Source organism: Macrobrachium rosenbergii, chromosome 26 (genome assembly GCF_040412425.1).
Source record: "Macrobrachium rosenbergii isolate ZJJX-2024 chromosome 26, ASM4041242v1, whole genome shotgun sequence".
Lineage (NCBI taxonomy): Eukaryota > Metazoa > Arthropoda > Malacostraca > Decapoda > Palaemonidae > Macrobrachium > Macrobrachium rosenbergii.
Window position 1 is genome coordinate 6,197,991 of NC_089766.1, and position 18,690 is coordinate 6,216,680.

Below are 18,690 nucleotides of genomic sequence, written 5' to 3' on the forward strand. Positions count from 1 at the left end.
ATCATCATTTATAAAATCAACCGTTATTTGATTAATTTCACATTTTCAATATGTATGAAGAAAATTTCGTATAGCAACTGAATATTTGTTATTTTTTTATGAATACGATCATAAGTTTTTCTTATATTTATCAGTTAATAAATATACGAGTATATCCTATTTTTTACAAGCATACACACACTTCGATACATATTTGAACGGATATATAATGTTTGTGCGTGTGTACATATATGTAAAATACAAAAGAATACTTAAAGCAAAGTCTTAAAGCAAACTCTGAGAAGCTCTAAACAAAGTTCCATCCACATCCTTCCACATGCCCCTCCCTCCTTTCAACAGCCACCAATTGCAGAAGCTACATCCTCTTTGTCCTTGAACGTGAAGAGACGATTAAGCAGTATAAGACCACTCGATTCGTCCCCGTCTTTCCCAGTCCAGTCGCGAACACCAAAGAGATTCCTGCAGTTAAGAACAAACGCCTTACAGTGTTCCTCTTCTCCACTTAGGTAAGGACGACAACAGGACCTTTTAAAATTAGTGAAGCCACTCATTCTAAGAAATCCTGCCTTGTAACGGAACATGTGCAGTTAGAATTATAAGTTTTCATGTGTAAGCGGTTATAACCAGACTCATATTCGATCTGTTTAGTGTTTACATTGTTATCCTCAAAATCAAGTCGTGTAGAAGTGTTCCCGTTTTTGTAAACAACGTAAGGATAATCCTGAATACATATGGCGTTGTGATAATGTGTATTAGAAGGTTAATGATTTAGGAAAAATGTGAAAAAGTTTGCTTATTTACGCGTTCACGCAAGGAGAGCTTTTTCTCCTAGTTTCTGGCGGCCTAGACTTATCGGTTCTTCAAGATGTGAAAGATACGTGTAAGACATGTTGAAGATGCACATAAAACGTGTGAATCTAAAACCGGAAGAAGCAAAATTGCTAGTATATATATATATATATATAATAATATATATATATATATATATATATATATATATATATATATATATATATATATATATATATATATATATATATATATATATATATATATATATATATATATATATATATATATGTGTGTGTATATATATGTATATATATATAAAATTACAGACTAAAGTTACTACCACTACCAGTGACCCCTGGTCTTTCTGTTCATCAAACATTCTTTTATTTATTGAGCAAATTTAACCTTCATTTGTATGCAAACCCCACAATGTTCACGCCATAAAAGGCAAACATGACTTGGGACTCAGGGACAGTTTTAGCTATGACTCAAGTCTCTTAATGACTTGCACATATTATGAAGCTACGGTCTATAAAGACGATATCTCTGGAATCACCACCTGGTGAGAGAGAGAGAGAGAGAGAGAGAGAGAGAGAGAGAGAGAGAGAGTACAAAGAACATCTAGACCATAAAGTGTAGAAACAGACAATCGACCACAAATACATGCAGAAGCACAAAAGTTAATGGAGTCAATATGCAAGAAGATGAGTTGGAAAATAGCCTACGAACTAAATAAAAAACGCGAAATCTCTAGAAATAACAAACTGGAAAAACAAAGACAATAATAAATCAAAATTAGTTGTGACGTGGATGACTGTTTCTCACGAAACTTACTTATCATAACAGGAATCACAGGTAAATTAGGCCCATGGGATCACCTAATCGACCCCCAGCTCCACTGCTCTCTGTCCACTATTTCAATTTCAACTCCTCCCTTTTTTTCCTACTCTAAGCTTGCTGTCCATCTTCTCTAATTTCACACTGCTTCAATTTTTGCATCTCATTTAAGAACAAATCATTCAGACGACCCTATTAGGTCTAGATTTGTGACGAGCCAAGTATGGGTCTAGAAATGTGAATCCATGGTCTACTTAAACTATCTTGTTGTTTCTAAAATTACGAAAAACACCATAAATAGAAGAATATAACAACGTTCTCGTTCCATTTCTCTCTCGCAGGTCGCTTCGAGGTGCTAATCGACCATAATGAGGTTTCTTCAAGTTAGCCTCGTAGCTCTGCTCTCCCTGGTCCTACTGGGAGAAGAAGTTGCTGGTATGAAAAAGTGTCTTTGTTAAGCAATCATCATTTTTATAGTCATTATTTCATGCACCAGATATTATCTTACGAGTGAATGTCAGATTTGTTCTCACACTATTATGACGCAATATCCAACTTAACACCATTTTAGTAATCGCATCCATGCACGTTATCATATATGGTTAACTACAATTCAGAAATGATTGCTTAGAATGTTACTGCAAAAGTAAGATTTTCACATTCAAAATTAGGATTCAACAACAGTAAACTCAGAAATAATATTCATCGATCATGTACGAAGTCTACAGAAACATGACAAAAGAATTCTAAATTCTTCTTCTCTCCTTTTATCAACAGGAGGTGCTATCATACCTTGCTTCAAACGTCAATCTGGCCTTTGGGTGCTGTTTCGAAGGCCAAACTTGGCACCCCCACCGCAACCCACAAGCAAACCTGGTGAAATCGTTGCCCATGCGGCCTACAATCGAGATTCCCACGAATGCATAGCCGCTTGTCAAAGTAGGGACAACTTCGGCTCTTGCCTGACAGATGAAACGTGTTGCCAGGCGAAGTTTAAAGACGACGAATACTTGAACTGCGTCAGAGGAGGAAAATAAGCAAAAAATAATGGAGAACAAAATATTTACTTGCTGTTGTTGCTACTGGTTGTGTTCAGGAGATGCTCTTACACTGACCAAATCTCTTGAACAGAGATTAGCTGGTAACGTTGTACATTACTTTCTTTCTTAATCTGTTACTTTGTGGTTTTCTTTTGGGGAGAAAGTTGGGGTAGAGTTGGTCATTTGACCAACTGTCACTTGCACCAGAGTAATTGGGTGTGTTGTCAATCTACTAATTTCCTTTTAATTGATGACTAAGGCCACTTTCAACTCTCCTCTTCCATCCAGAATTGGTAATTTTTGAGTCCATAGCCTGCATACTAAATCAAAATCCTACACAAGGGTTAATACTGGGAAGGTGACTCAGTCTTTTATAATGAAAACCCCAATTTCAAATATAGGGTCATAATAACAGGCAACGCATCATAACCTTGGATTTCTATTAACATTGTAACACACTCAACATACCTTTGAGTTTTCTTATATTAGTTGTAAGACAAACTAGTGAAATTCTCACAATATACTGTACTTCAAACCACGGTTTGCTCGGTCAATGAAATCGGGTGAAAGATAATCCTATTCATTCCATAAAATGTATTTTCAAATAAAATTTCTCATCTTTTAATTAATGCTTTAGTCCTATGATACAAAAAATCATACTCTGTGTTTATGATAATTAAACCATTTCAGTTCTATTTTCTTGATGCATAAAAGCTACTTTCGGTTGTACATATTTCCACCTGTGTAGCATTTTAAATTTACATTGTTAAAATGTCACGATTTTTAAATGAAACAGTTTCACAACACATAAAATGTTTTTGCTAAGCGTTGGAGTTTCACAGTACATTATATTTTACGTAAGTTTAATATTATTTTCTTCATACATTGTAACCAGTCTGATTTCGAATGCAATAAAAGGAGTGTGTGCTAAGTATGTGTAATCTATATTATCTTCCTTATAGCATTATGAAGAACATTCTTATTGCAAGCATAACATTGTCAACAAAACTGATATCATTATCAAAACTCCACACATTATATGGAGTTGCAATTGACGATGTTTATATTTTAAACAATTCGAAAATAGAGCTTCAGAGCGAAAGCCAACATTGGACCACGATGAAAACAAGTTCCAAATTGCCACCCATGGCACTGCAGTGTTATGCTCCCCTCCCCCCAACAGGTAAGGTCCCATGCCCCTGTATAAACTTAGATTAAATCCATCCCTGTATTTTCACCCAAAAAAGTTACAAAGGGAAGGGGTTGAGGGATGGGGAAGGGAGTACAGGTTTGAACCCTACTCTATTATCTAAACAGGGTCAAATGATGTCCACACGCCAAATTTTGTCTATATCGGTCAAGCGGTTAACACATATGTTACAAAGGGAAGGGGAAGGGGGTAAGGGTTTGAAAACCTACCCTATTATCTAAGTTGGGTCAAATGATGGACACGAGCCAAATTTTGTCTAGATCAATCAAGCAGTTTAGATTTCTATAGTGCACAAACATACAAAAAATATACCCACAAACATATAAACAAGCATTCATTTCTATATATAAGATTATATATATATGTATGTATATATATAGAGTATATATACACACACGTATACATACACACTAGTCAAATGTTAAAACGTCTAACAAAACCGGCCACAATATTACATTCGTGACACTTGTACAGAGGAAAAATCATATACACGAAATCAAATAAAACATAACATTGGCATGCCACGTCTAACCCATTCTTAGCAAGAATTGCCTGAATTACTTTCATATTTAATATTAAAAAACATCAGATACATAAAACCCACGAAAATATTATGAATCGCTGGCATCCTTTATCAAGGTACTGTAGATATTAACTAAAGTGACCTATGTACTCTCTATGGAATGACCAGTATTGAACATTATAAATTTGGATTAACTGCCTTTCCTCATGCAAGTGACATTTGTTATTGTATAAATATAATTTACTTTAGCTTCCTAGTTATATAAGACTATGCTACACGACATGGATAAGGAAAAACCTAGGCTAAATATTCAGTTTTATGAAATAAGACAATATGGCTAGTCCACCTTAGCCTCACAAGTAACACTGAACTTTTGGCTACTCTAGGCCTAACCTAAAGAAATAAAATCCCACTTGTGTTTTATCTCAAACAGATATTCTTAAGACATAAAATGATATAGGTTAGGTTAGCTATCAGACAGGCTACCATAGCAAATCAAAAATTGAAATTAAGGATGGTTTTTCATGGTGTTCATTTGCAATTTACATTCAATCTCGCAAGAAAAATGTCTGCCATTCTAGCATTATCATATGCCTTTACACAAATTTCGAATATATAAAAGCTTGTAGATGTACGCTAGTGCAGTTTAAGACACCCTGACCTAACCTTCCCTTAACATAATCTACGATGCCCCCTGACCTGGCCATGAACCCCTGGATGCCCCCAAATGAACATCATGCATGAACTTCGGTTATTAACTTGGAAACTGAGTTTCCTTATACTTTTAGTGTTGCTGATGAAGGAGGTGGTACAGTATTGTTTATTGGCATCAATTATTAACCTCACATCTTTATCGGGGACCCTTTGGGAACAGGGGTTTTTGGGTTGGGTAAAACACAGGGAGTGAGAACGGACATGTCATTTTTATGCTGCCATCCTGGAATGGTTGCGTGCATACGCAAGGCATACAGGGGCCACATGTTCAAGAAGGGATTGGCTAAGGAAACCTATTATAAAAGGAAACTATACTAACCTAACCTAGTAGTCGGTGTTACTTAGCCTGGGACGTCTGACGTTTCTCTGAATTTTAACTGTGAACAAGAATTTAAGAGCTGTAATTAAGCAACAGAATATTACTTAAATTCTTGTAAAAGCTCCCCTATAAAACTCAATTGCCATAGTATGCGCAATAGCATTCCAGAATGGCATTCCAGGATCAGCAACAATAACATATCAGTTCTGAGGTTAATTACGGGGTAATTCTATATATTAGCTCCGTGCCTGTTTTTACCTTTTCAACTGGTTTTTCTACAGTTCTGACCATCTGTTTGTTGTCCAAAAACAAGTTATTGCACTACCGGCGGGATAAACCGTTCGAAACAGACTTGTCTAAGATCAAAACCCCCTTGTTGGATGGACTGCACAATTACAGGTTAATTACACTCGTAAAACTTAAAGGTAAATTCATAATTAGCAACAAAAAACTGTATGTTTAGAAGGCAGTAACTACTATATAGTTCTACCAACTTTTCCATGGTAACAACTTTTAGTCATTTCAGTTTACCATAGGCCTAATCCCCACAGTCTATGAACGTTTCCTATAAGCTGTTGCTCACAGTCACTAACTCTAGACCTACCCAAATCTTACCTTTTTTTTTTTTTTATAGGACCAGGCTACTCTAAGCTAACAACCTAAACTCTGATTATGGCCATGCTTAGTTAATGCCCAATGTTCAAACCTTCAAATATAATATAGGCCTATGCTTACACATACTTTTAACTAACCTTTCAGTAGCGAAGGTTTGCAATGTAGAAATGGACTTTAGGCTATATCATATACAATCATAACACAAATATTTGTTATAAAATCTGCAAAATGTAAATAAACACACACAAGACACAACTAACGTAGTGTACAGACGACGCGAATTGTCAACCAGTGACGTAAATTGAACAAGATTCCAGAAAACTGCTTAAAGATTGCAGTGTAACAGAGAAGGGTAAAATGGCGTGTCTCATATATTTCTCATTTATCTTCCATATGGTCTGCATATTTTACTTCTTAATTACTCGTTGAATAAAAATACCATTGTTCAATATCATCTTTGCATATATTACCATTATTATTATTATTCAGAGGATGAACCATATTCATATGGAACAAGCCCACGACTTTGAAATTCAAGCCATCGAAGAATATTAAGGTGTTCATTCGAAAGCATGGCGTCAATTACAACGCCAGATATGCCTTTGAATTATCGCACTTTGTCGAATTTTGCCAAGCTAACAAGCTGTGTAAGACGAACTTATTTTTATAGATACTATAATCAAAAGTATGTGATGTTTTTTTGTCTCAAATACGTCATTCAGTAGATTTATTAGACAGATGTGGACCTCATCAAGGTAATACTCAAACCACCGGTGAGAAAGTTTGAAAGATAAATGAATTTTTTTTATTTTATTTTAATAGCAAAAAATCGTTCAGCATAAGACAACAACGAAAACATTTGCTTATAAATATAACTACATTTGCTTAGTTGAACAGTTATGACAAGAAAACACCACTTGTTAATTGACTTATGGAAACTCCATGAGCAGAACTTCCATATTAATGAAACATGCAGATGGAAGAGAATAACCCTTGAGACTGAAGAATCACTAGTATCACGTATAGCAATGGTTAAATCATGATATCCATGGTAGCTGCAAATAATGAAACATGCAAATGGAAGACAAGAATTATTTTTTGAAGAATAATATCATCAATCTGTACCATAATAATAACGCCACATTTATGAAATCAACCGTTATTTGATTAATTTCACATTTTCAATATGTATGAAGAAAATTTCGTAAGGCAACTGAATATTTGTTAGTTTTTTTATGAATATGATCATAAGTTTTTCAAATATTTATCAGTTAATAAATTTACGAGTATATCCGTTTTTACAAGCATACACACACTTCGATACATGTTTACATGTATATATAATGTTTGTGTACACATATATGTAAAATACAAAAGCACATACTTAAAGCAAAGTACAAAAGAACATACTCAAAACTCCACTCTGAGAAGAGACATAGAGAGAGGACTCTCAAACAACCATGCTTTCCACATCCCCTCCCTCCTTTTAACAGCCACCAATTGCAGAAGCTACAATCCTCTTTGTCCTTGAACGTGAAGAGACGATTAAGCAGTATAAGACCACTCGATTCCCCTCGTCTTTCCCAGTCCAGTCGCGAACACCAAAGGATTCCTGCAGTTAAGAACAAACGTCTTACAGTATTCCTCTTCTCCACTTAGGTAAGGACGACAACAGGACCTTTTTAAAATTAGTGAAGCCACTCATTCTAAGAAATCCTACCTTGTAACGGAACATGTGCAGTTAGAATTATAAGTTTTATGTGTAAGCGGTTATAACCAGACTTATATTCGATCTGTTTAGTGTTTAAACATTGTTATCCTCAAAATCAAGTCGTGTAGAAGTGTATCCGTTTTTGTAAACAACGTAGGGATAATCCTGAATACATATTGCGTTGTGATAATGTGTATGGAAGGTTAATGATTTAGGAAAAATGTGAAAGGGTTTGCTTATTTACGCGTTCACGCAAGGAGAGCTTTTTCTCCTAGTTACTGGTGGCCTAGACTTATCGGTTCTTCAAGATGTGAAAGATACGTGTAAGACATGTTGAAGATGCACATAAAACGTGTGAATCTAAAACCGTAAGAAGAAAAATTGCTAGTGATATATATATATATATATATATATATATATATATATATATATATATATATATATATATATATATATATATATATATATATATATATATATATATATATATATATATATATATATATATATATATATTATATATATATATAAAAGACTGACTAGAGTTACTACCACTACCATTAACCCCTGGTCTTTCTGTTCATCAAACATTCTTTTATTTATTGAGCAAATTTAACCTTCATTTGTATGCAAACCCCACAATGTTCACGCCATAAAAGGCAAACATGACTTGGGACTCAGGGACAGTTTTAGCTATGACTTAAGTCTCTTAATGACTTGCACATATTATGAAGCTACGGTCTATAAAGACGATATCTCTGGAATCACCACCTGGTGGTGAGAGAGAGAGAGAGAGAGAGAGAGAGAGAGAGTACAAAGAACATCTGGACCATAAAGTGTAGGAAACAGACAATCGACCACAAATACATGCAGAAGCACAAAAGTTAATGGAGTCAATATGCAAGAAGATGAGTTGGAAAATAGCCTACGAACTAAATAAAAACGCGAAATCTCTAGAAATAACAAACTGGAAAAAATAAACACAATACTTAATAATCAAAATTAGTTGTGACGTGGATGACTGTTTCTCACGAAACTTACTTATCATAACAGGAATCACAGGTAAATTAGGCCCATGGGATCACCTAATCGACCCCCAGCTCCACTGCTCTCTGTCCACTATTTCAATTTCAACTCCTCCCTTTTTTTTTTACTCTAAGCTTGCTGTCCATCTTCTCTAATTTTATACTGCTTCAATTTTTGCATCTCATTTAAGAACAAATCATTCAGACTACATTATTAGGTCTAGATTTGTGACGAGCCAAGTATGGGTCTAGAAATGTGAATCCATGGTCTACTTAAACTATCTTGTTGTTTCTAAAATTACGAAAAACACCATAAATAGAAGAATATTAACAACGTTCTCGTTCCATTTCTCTCCGCAGGTCGCTTCGAGGTGCTAATCGACCATAATGAGGTTTCTTCAAGTCAGCCTCGTAGCTCTGCTCTCCTGGTCCTACTGGGAGAAGAAGTTGCTGGTATGAAAAAGTGTCTTTTGTTAAGCATTCATCATTTTTATAGTCATTATTTCATGCACCAGATATTATCTTACGAGTGAATGTCAGATTTGTTCTCACACTATTATGACGCAATATCCAACTTAACACCATTTTAGTAATCGCATCCATGCACGTTATCATATGGTTAACTACAATTCAGAAATGATTGCTTAGAATGTTACTGCAAAAGTAAGATTTTCACATTCAAAATTAGGATTCTTTCAACAACAGTAAACTCAGAAATTAATATTCATCGATCATGTACGAAGTCTACAGAAATATGACAAAAGAATTCTAAATTCTTCTTCTCTCCTTTTATCAACAGGAGGTGCTATCACACCTTGCTTCAAACGTCAATCTGGCGCTGGGGTGCATTTACGAAGGCCAAACTTGTCACCCCACCGCAAACTCAAGCAAACCTGGTAAATCGTTGCCCATGCGAGCCTCAATCGAGATTCCCACGAATGCAGAAGAGATTGTCAAAGTAGGGAAAACTCCGGCTCTTGCCTGACAGATGAAACGTGTTGCCAGGAGAAGTTTAAAGCCAACGAATACTTGAACTGCGTCAGAGGAAGGAAAATAGGCAAAAATAATGGAGAACAAATTATTTACTTGCTTGTTGCTACTGGTTCTGTTCAAGGAGATGCTCTTACACTGACCAAATCTCTTGAACAGAGATTAGCTGGTAACGTTGTACCTTACTTTCTTTCTTAATCTGTTACTTTTGGTTTTCTTTTGGGGAGAAAGTTGGGGGTAGAGTTGGTCATTTGACCAACTGTCACTTGCACCAGAGTAATTGGGTGTGTTGTCAATCTACTAATTTCCTTTTTAATTGATGACTAAGGCCACTTTCAACTCTCCTCTTCCATCCAGAATTGGTAATTTTTGAGTCCATAGCCTGCATACTCAAATCAAAATCATACACAAAGGTTAATACTGGGAAGGTGACTCAGTCTTTTATAATAAAACCCCAATTTCAAATATAGGCATAATAACAGGCATCGCATCATAACCTTGGATTTCTATTAACATTGTAACACACCCAACATACCTTTGAGGTTTCTTATATTAATTGTAAGACAAACTAGTGAAATTCTCACAATATACTGTACTTCAAACCACGGTTTGCTCGGTCAGTGAAATCAGGTTAAGATAATCCTATTCATTCCATAAAATGTATTTTCGAAAAAAAATTCTCATCTTTCAATTAATGCTTTAGTCCTATGATTAAAAAAATCATACTCTGTGTTTATGATAATTGAACCATTTCAGTTCTGTTTTCTTGATGCATAAAAGCTACTTTCCGTTGTACATATTTCCACCTGTTTAACATTTTAAATTTACATTGTTAAAATGTCACGGTTTTTAAGTGAAACAGTTTCACAACACATAAAATGTTTTTGCTAAGCGTTGGAGTTTCACAGTACATTATATTTTACGTAAGTTTAATATTATTTTCTTCATACATTGTAACCAGTCTGATTTCGAATGCAATAAAAGGAGTGTGTGCTAAGTATGTGTAATCTATATTATCTTCCTTATAGCATTATGAAGAACATTCTTATTGCAAGCATAACATTGTCAACAAAACTGATATCATTATCAAAACTCCACACATTATATGGAGTTGCAATTGACGATGTTTATATTTTAAACAATTCGAAAATAGAGCTTCAGAGCGAAAGCCAACATTGGACCACGATGAAAACAAGTTCCAAATTGCCACCCATGGCACTGCAGTGTTATGCTCCCCCCTCCCCCCCAACAGGTAAGGTCCCATGCCCCCTGTATAAACTTAGATTAAATCCATCCCTGTATTTTCACCCAAAAAAGTTACAAAGGGAAGGGGTTGAGGGATGGGGAAGGGAGTACAGGTTTGAACCCTACTCTGTTATCTAAATAGGGTCAAATGATGTCCACACGCCAAATTTTGTCTATATCGGTCAAGCGGTTAACACATATGTTACAAAGGGAAGGGGAAGGGGGTACGGGTTTGAAACCTACCCTATTATCTAAGTTGGGTCAAATGATGGACACGAGCCAAATTTTGTCTAGATCAATCAAGCAGTTTAGATTTCTATAGTGCACAAACATACAAACAAATATACCCACAAACATATAAACAAGCATTCATTTCTATATATAAGATTATATATATATGTATGTATATATATACAGTATATATACCCACACGTATACATACACACTAGTCAAATGTTAAAACGTCTAACAAAACCGGCCACAATATTACATTCGTGACACTTGTACAGAGGGAAAAATCATATACACGAAATCATATAAAACATAACATTGGCATGCCACGTCTAACCCATTCTTAGCAAGAATTGCCTGAATTAATTTCATATTTAATATTAAAAAAACATGATACATAAAACCCACGAAAATATTATGAATCGCTGGCATCCTTTATCAAGCTACTGTAGATATTAACTACAGTGACCTATGTACTCTCTATGGAATGACCAGTATTGAACATTATAAATTTGGATTAACTGCCTTTCCCTCATGCAAGTGACATTTGTTATTGCATAAATATAATTTACTTTAGCTTCCTAGTTATATAAGGCTATGCTACACGACATGGATAAGGAAAAACCTAGGCTAAATATTCAGTTTTGTGAAATAAGACAATATGGCTAGTCCATGTTAGCCTCACAAGTAACACTGAACATTTGGCTACTCTAGGCCTAACCTAAAGAAATAAAATCCCACTTATGTTTTATCTCAAACAGATATTCTTAAGACATAAAATGATATAGGTTAGGTTAGCTATCAGACAGGCTACAATAGCAAATCAAAACTTGAAATTAAGGATGGTTTTCATGGTGTTCATTTGCAATTTACATTCAATCTCGCAAGAAAAATGTCTGCCATTCTAGCATTATCATATGCCTTTACACAAATTTCGAATATATAAAAGCTTGTAGATGTACGCTAGTCAGTTTAAAGGCACCCTGACCTAACCTTCCCTTAACATAATCTACGACCATGCCCTGACCTGGCCATGAACCCCTGAACGCCCCCAAATATCTCCCATGCGACATCGTGCATACCAGAACTTCGCATGGCTTATTAACTTGGAAATTGAGTTTCCCTATACTTTTAAGTGCTGCTGATGAAGGAGGTGGTATATTGTTTATTGGCATCAATTATTAACCACACATCTTTATCGGGGACCCTTTGGGAACAGGGGTTTTGGGTTGGGTAAAACACAAGGAGTGAGAACGGGACATGTTATTTTTATGAAGGCCATCCTGGAATGGTTGCGTGCATACGCAAGGCATACAGGGGCCACATGTTCAAGAAGGGATTGGCTAAGGAAACCTATTATAAATGAAACTATACTAACCTAACCTAGTTGACGTTTCTCTATAGTTTTAACTGGTGTTATTTTTTCGCTCAGCTGTAATTAAGCCTAACAGAATATTACCTTAAATTCTTGTAAAGCAAATAAAAATAACATAAAAGGTCAACTTTTATAGCTTGACCAAAAGCTCCTCTTATAAAATAGCATTCCAGGATGGCCAGCATACAATAACATATCAGTTCTGAGAATGGTAATTCTATATATTAGCTCCGTGCCTGTTTTTACCTTTTCAACTGGTTTTTCTAACATTTATTCTGATACTGGTTGCATCTGTTTGTTGTCGGCCAAACGGAATGTCCCTTTAGTACTGGCTGGGGTTGGGTACCCATTATTGCACTCGACCGCCAAATGAATAAACAGCAAATGATCTGTCTTGTTAAGATCGCGTATGGAAACCCCTTGTTGGATGGACTGCAGTTACTTAATTACAATAAAACTTAAAGTAAATTCATAATTAGCAACAAAAACTGTAAAAATGTTTAGTTAGAAGGCAGTCATTACTATAGTTCTACCAATTTCCATGGTAACAACTTAAAAACTTTTGTCATTTCAGTCTACCATAGGCCTAATCCCCACAGTCTATCCAGTTTCCTATAAGCTGTTGCTCACAGTCACTAACTCTAGGCCTACCCAAATCTTACCTTTTTTTTATAAGATCAGGCTACTCTAAGCTAACAACCTAAACTCTGATTATGGCCATGCTTAGTTAATGCCCAATGCTCAAACCTTCAAATATAATATAGGCCTATGCTTACACATACTTTTAACTAACCTTTCAGTAGCGAAGGTTTGCAATGTAGAAATGGACTTAGATCATATATCACAAATCATATATTTGTTACGCAAAATCTGCAAAATGTAAATAAACACACACAAAGACACAACTAACGTATGTACAGGCGACGCGAATTGTCAACCAGTGAAGTAAATTGAATAAGATTCCAGAAACTAAACTGCTAAAGATTGCAGGTAACAGAGAAGGGAAAATGGCGTGTCTCATATATTTCTCATTTACTTCCATATGGTCTGCATATTTTACTTCTTAATTACTCATTGAATAAAAATACCATTGTTCAATATCATCTTTGCATATATTACCATTATTATCATTATTATTCAGAGGATGAACCATATTCATATGGAACAAGCCCACCACAGGGCCATCGACTTGAAATTCAAGTTTCCAAGGAATATTAAGGTGTTCATTCGAAAGCATGGCGTCAACCACAACGCCAGATATGCTTTTGAATTATCGCATTTTGTCGAATTTTGCCAAGATAACAAGCTGTGTAAGACGAACTTATTTTTATAGATACAATAATCAAAAGTATATGATGTTTCGTTGTTTCAAATACGTCATTCAGTAGTTTATTAGACAGATGTGGACCTCATCAAGGTAATACTCAAACCACCGGTGAGAAAGTTTGAAAGATAGAAATGAATTTTTTTATTTTATTTTAATAGCAAAAATTGTTCAGCATAAGACAACAATGAAAACATTTGCTTATAAATATAACTACATTTGCTTAGTTGAACAGTTATGAAAAGAAAACACCACTTGTTAATGACTTATGGAAACTCCAATTAAAGACACTTGCTCATATTAATGAAACATGCAGATGGAAGACGGCTGAGATCAATCAACTTAGACCTACTGAAGGTTATTAGATATCCATGAGTAGAAAACTTATATAATGAAACATGCAAATGGAAGACAAGAATTACATTGAAAATATTAGTATCATTATTTTTATTATCAGTAATCATCATCATCAACGCCAATAATAAAATCAACAGTTATTTGATTAATTTCACATTTTCAATATGTATGAAGAAAATTTCGTAAAGCAACTGAATATTTGTTATTTTTTTTTATGAATATGATCATAAGTTTTCATATATTTATCAGTTAATAAATTTACGAGTATATCCGTTTTTACAAGCATACACACACTTCGATACATATTTAAATGTATATATAATGTTTGTGTGTGTGTACATATATGTAAAATACAAAAGAACATACTTAAAGCAAACTCTGAGAAGCTCTAAACAACTCTTCCACATCCAATGCTTCCACATCCCTCCTCCTTTAACAGCCACCAATTGCAGAAGCTACATCATCTTTGTCCTTGAACCTGAAGAGACGATTAAGCAGTATAAGACCACTCGATTCGCCCTCGTCTTTCCCAGTCTAGTGGCGAACACCAAAGGATTCCTGCAGTTAAGAACAAACGCCTTACAGTATTCATCTTCTCCACTTAGGTAAGAAGGACAACAGGACCTTTTTAAAATTAGTGAAGCCGCTCATTCTCAGAAATCCTGCCTTGTAACGGAACATGTGCAGTTAGAATTATAAGCTTTTATGTGTAAGCGGTTATAACCAGACTCATATTCGATCTGTTAGTGTTTACATTGTTATCCTCAAAACCAAGTCGTGTAGAAGTGTTATCGTTTTTGTAAACAACGTAGGGATAATCCTGAATACATATGGCGTTGTGATAATGTGCATTAGAAGGTTAATGATTTAGGAAAAATGTGAAAGAGTTTGCTTATTTACGCGTTCACGCAAGGAGAGCTTTTTCTCCTAGTTACTGGTGGCCTAGACTTATCGGTTCTTCAAGATGTGAAAGATACGTGTAAGACATGTTGAAGATGCACATAAAACGTGTCAATCTAAAACCGTAAGAAGAAAATTGCTAGTGAGATTTATATATATATATATATACAGTATATATATATATATATATATATATATATATATATATATATATATATATATATATATATATATATATATATATATATAAAAGTTTACTGACTAGAGTTACTACCACTACCATTGACCCCTGGTCTTTCTGTTCATCAAACATTCTTTTATTTATTGAGCAAATTTAACCTTCATTTGTATGCAAACCCCACAATGTTCACGCCATAAAAGGTAAACATGACTTGGGACTCAGGGACAGTTTTAGCTATGACTCAAGTCTCTGAATGACTTGCACATATTATAAAGCTACGGTCTATAATGACGTTATCTCTGGAATCACCACCTGGAGGTGAGAGACAGAGAGAGAGAGAGAGAGAGAGAGAGAGAGAGAGAGAGAGAGAGAGAGAGAGAGTACAAAGAACATCTGGACCATAAATTGTAGGAACAATCGACCACAAATACATGCAGAGGCACGGAAGTTAATGGAGTCAATATGCAAGAAGATGAGTTGGAAAATAGCCTACGAACTAAATAAAAACGCGAAATCTCTAGAAATAACAAACTGGAAAAACTAAACAATACTTAATAATCAAAATTAGTTGTGACGTGGATGACTGTTTCTCACGAAACTTACTTACCATAACAGGAATCACAGGTAAATTAGGCCCATGGGATCACCTAATCGACCCCCAGCTCCACTGCTCTCTGTCCACTATTTCAATTTCAACTCCTCCCTTTTTTTCCTACTCTAAGCTTGCTGTCCATCTTCTCTAATTTTATACTGCTTCAATTTTTGCATCTCATTTAAGAACAAATCATTCAGACGACCCTATTAGGTCTAGATTTGTGACGAGCCAAGTATGGGTCTAGAAATGTGAATCCATGGTCTACTTAAAAACTATCTTGTTGTTTCTAAAATTACGAAAAACACCATAAATAGAAGAATATTACAACGTTCTCGTTCCATTTCTCTCTCGCAGGTCGCTTCGAGGTGCTAATCGACCATAATGAGGTTTCTTCAAGTTAGCCTCGTAGCTCTGCTCTCCCTGGTCCTACTGGGAGAAGTTGCTGGTATGAAAGTGTGTCTTTGTTAAGCAATCATCATTTTTATAGTCATTATTTCATGCACCAGATATTATCTTACGAGTGAATGTCAGATTTGTTCTCACACTATTATGACGTAATATCCAACTTAACACCATTTTAGTAATCGCATCCATGCACGTTATCATATATGGTTAACTACAATTCAGAAATGATTGCTTAGAATGTTACTGCAAAAGTAAGATTTTCACAAAATTCAACAACAACAGTAAACTCAGAATTTAATATTATCATCGATCATGTACGAAGTCTACAGAAACATGACAAAAGAATTCTAAATTCTTCTTCTCTCCTTTTATCAACAGGAGGTGCTATCATACCTCGCTTCAAACGTCAATCTGGCCCTGGAGAGCAGTTACGAAGGCCAAACTTGTCACCCCACCACAACCTACACGAACTCCTTCAATGGTTTTCCGAGCCCTATGATCGAGATTCCCACGGCTGCAGAAGCCGATTGTCAAATTAGGGACGACTTCGGCTCTTGCCAGCCAGATGAAACGTGTTGCCAGGAGAAGTTTAAAGCCAACGAATACTTGAACTGCGTCAGAGGAAGGATACTAGGCAAAAAATAATGGAGAACAAATTTTTACTTGCTGTTGTTGCTACTGGTTGTGTTCAAGAGATGCTCTTACACTGACCAAATCTCTTGAACAGAGATTAGCTGGTAGCGTTGTACATTACTTTCTTAATCTGTTACTTTTGGTTTTCTTTTGGGGAGAAAGTTGGGGTAGGGTTGGTCATTTGACCAACTGTCACTTGCACCAGAATAATTGGGTGTGTTGTCAATCTACTAATTTCCTTTTTAATTGATGACTAAGGCCACTTTCAACTTTCCTCTTCCATCCAGAATTGGTAATTTTGAGTCCATAGCCTGCATACTCAAGTAAAATCAAAATTAATACTGGGAAGGTGAAGTCTTTTATAATGAAAACCCCAATTTCAAATATAGGGTCATAGTAACTGGCAAGGCATCATAACCTTGGATTTCTATTAACATTGTAACACACCCAACATACCTTTGAGTTTTCTTATATTAGTTGTAAGACAAACTAGTGAAATTCTCACAATATACTGTACTTCAAACCACGGTTTGCTCGGTCAGTGAAATCAGGTTTAAGATAATCCTATTCATTCCATAAAATGTATTTTTAAATAAAAATTCTCATCTTTTAATTAATGCTTTAGTCCTATGATTCAAAAAATCATACTCTGTGTTTATGATAATTAAACCATTTCAGTTCTATTTTCTTGATGCATAAAAGCTACTTTCGGTTGTACATATTTCCACCTGTTTAACATTTTAAATTTACATTGTTAAAATGTCACGGTTTTTAAGAGAAACAGTTTCACAACACAAAATGTTTTTGCTAAGCGTTGGAGTTTCATAGTACATTATATTTTACGTAAGTTTAATATTATTTTCTTCATACATTGTAACCAGTCTGATTTCGAATGCAATAAAAGGAGTGTGCACTAAGTATGTGTAATCTATATTATCTTCCTTATAGCATTATGAAGAACATTCTTATTGCAAGCATAACATTGTCAACAAAACTGATATCATTATCAAAACTCCACACATTATATGGAGTTGCAATTGACGATGTTTATATTTTAAACAATTCGAAAATAGAGCTTCAGAGCGAAAGCCAACATTGGACCACGATGAAAACAAGTTCCAAATTGCCACCCATGGCACTGCAGTGTTATGCTCCCCCTCCCCCCAACAGGTAAGGTCCCATGCCCCTGTATAAACTTAGATTAAATCCATCCCTGCATTTTCACCCAAAAAAGTTACAAAGGAAGGGGTTGAGGATGGGGGAAGGGAGTACAGGTTTGAACCCTACTCTATTATCTAAATAGGGTCAAATGATGTCCACACGCCAAATTTTGTCTATATCGGTCAAACGGTTAACACATACGTTACAAAGGGAAGGGGAAGGGGGTACGGGTTTGAAACCTACCCTATTATCTAAGTTGGGTCAAATGATGGACACGAGCCAAATTTTGTCTAGATCAACCAAGCAGTTTAGATTTCTATAGTGCACAAACATACAAAAAAATATACCGACAAACATATAAACAAGCATTCATTTCTATATATAAGATTATATATATATATGTATGTATATATATACAGTATATATACACACACGTATACATACACACTAGTCAAATGTTAAAACGTCTAACAAAACCGGCCACAATATTACATTCGTGACACTTGT

At 35.2% G+C, this 18,690-nt stretch overlaps 2 long non-coding RNA genes across 2 annotated transcripts; both read left to right on the forward strand.

Annotated features, from left to right (window-relative positions):
* The first annotated feature begins 383 nt into the window (after nt 1-383).
* On the forward strand, nt 384-3,600 carry LOC136852962 (uncharacterized). The gene is made up of 3 exons (XR_010857284.1): nt 384-506; nt 1,971-2,064; nt 2,407-3,600. It is a non-coding gene; the product is annotated as an uncharacterized lncRNA (long non-coding RNA).
* An 11,165-nt stretch (nt 3,601-14,765) lies between these two features.
* On the forward strand, nt 14,766-16,842 carry LOC136852965 (uncharacterized). The gene is made up of 3 exons (XR_010857287.1): nt 14,766-14,913; nt 16,339-16,429; nt 16,768-16,842. It is a non-coding gene; the product is annotated as an uncharacterized lncRNA (long non-coding RNA).
* Nucleotides 16,843-18,690: the final 1,848 nt, after the last annotated feature.